Below are 2,166 nucleotides of genomic sequence, written 5' to 3' on the forward strand. Positions count from 1 at the left end.
AAGATATCCATTCAATAAATTGTGCAAGGAAAGTGTCTGGTGGTCCAGGTGGGAGAGCTACAGCATCATTCCAAAACAAATTCCAAAGGGATAAAAGAGACAAAAGTAAAAAAAAAATTATATATATAGTGACTTCTGAATGAAAAAGAATTCCTATGGATAAATGCAACAGAGGATTACTAACTAACATTGAGAACTTATCTATGTGCCAAGTACTACGCTAACTTTTCATATGTGTTATCTCATTTAATTGTGACATCACTTGTGCCATTAACACCTGGAGCCAGTACCTTGAGAGCCAAAAAGGAGGCAAGAGCACTCCTTCCTACTTCAAAATCTCCTTCCAATGACCACTCCTCACTTGTCTCTCACATCCTTACCTGGCTGGATTCTTTTTCTGCTCTCTGACTCATAGAGCATCATCACTTAGGTTTCTGGCTCATCCCTTTGCTCCTATTTGTTAGGTTTTGTGATTTCAGCCCTTCTTGTTCCCCATCCACTGGCTGACTTGTCCTAGTTCAAAACCTGGGTAACCCTGCAGCCCTTCAGTTTGCTGTGTAGAGAGCTCATTCTTGGCCCTGCTTCCTGTCTGTCAATCCATGACCTGAAGTCCTGGGTACTATTATATTAGACAGATCACTGACTCCCTCTTAGGGATTATCTTTTTGGTAAAGAGCAGTCTCTGTGTAGCTTCCTCCCAGCTACTAAACCTCCTCTTGGTTCATGAACATTCACCACGAAACCCTCTCCAGGCCACATTAGATTACTGTCCACAAACTCGATTCCAGCAGGCCTACATGAGTAATAACTACAGTATCATCAACTCTCCCTCCCTATATTCTTCTCTAGCTACTGGAATCACAGTCTTTCTCCCTCTTTTCCCAAACCTCTCCCATTCTTTCTACTTGAAATTAAGCTTCCTAAATAAATTGCCCATGTTTACTTTTATGACATACTCACTTCCTGTATTAATCACACTCTCTAGAGAAACAGAACCAGTAGGATGGATGGATGGATGGATGGATGGATGGATGGATGGATGGATGGATGATAGATTAGATAGATAGACAGACAGACACATAGATGCATAGATTTATTATGGGAATTGCCTCATTCAATTATAGAGGCTGAAAAGTTCTACAAGCCATCTGCAAGCTGAGACCAGGAGAGTGGGTGGTATAATTCAGAGTCCAATGGCCTTAGAATCTAGAGGAAGGGAGGGATGGTGCTGGTGTAAGTTCCAGAGGTCAGTGACCTAGGAACCAGGAGCTCTAATGTCTGAGGGCAGGAGAAGATAGACATCCAGCTACAGAAGTGAGAGCAAGTGAATTTGCCCTCTCTTGACCTCGACCTTTTTGTTCTGTTTAGGCCCTCAATGGATTGCATGATGCCCAGCCACACTGGTGAGGGTGGATTGCTTTACTGATTCAAATGTTAATCTCATCCACAAACACCCTCACAGACATATCCAAAAACAAGGTTTTACCAGCTTTCTGGGCAACCCTTAACCCATCGAGTTAACACATAAAATCAACTATCACATTTCCCAATCATCATTTCAAAATTACTTGGATTCTGCAGGCCAGTCCTCCTCTGAATTTGGTCTCTCCACAACCTCTAACCACCTCCTTGCTGTCAAATCATGTGCATGCCTGGAAGGATTTAATCAGACTTGACCACTCTGCTATATTTGACTTTGCTGAGCACTCATCTGGAAATTCACCTTATTTCTCTTTACTTTCTTCTATCACTCTGACTCCTCTTTCTAATTCTCCTTTGTAGGCTTACCTTCCTCTACCTTTCCCTTAACTTCTAGGATCCTGTCAGCCCATTTCTCTTTCATTCTACCCATCCTCCTTGGGTGGGCCCATACATTTCCATGGCTTCAGTTACATTTTTACATCAATGATTCCCAATCTCCATGTGTAGCCCAGATATCATTTCTGAGCTTCAGACATGCATTTCTATATAAGTCAGGATAGAATACATTACCATTTGGTTTTACAAATTAAAAAAAAAACTTCAATAGTTTAACAAAAGTTGATTCCTTAAGTATGACGAATATAAAATATAGATTGGGGTGATACTCCAAGGCACTGTCCTCCAACGATCAGGCTGATGGAAATGCCATTATCCCATACCTATACCATATAAGATGCTCAGCAT

Source organism: Pteropus alecto, unplaced genomic scaffold (genome assembly GCF_000325575.1).
Source record: "Pteropus alecto unplaced genomic scaffold, ASM32557v1 scaffold275, whole genome shotgun sequence".
NCBI classification, from domain to species: Eukaryota; Metazoa; Chordata; class Mammalia; order Chiroptera; family Pteropodidae; genus Pteropus; species Pteropus alecto.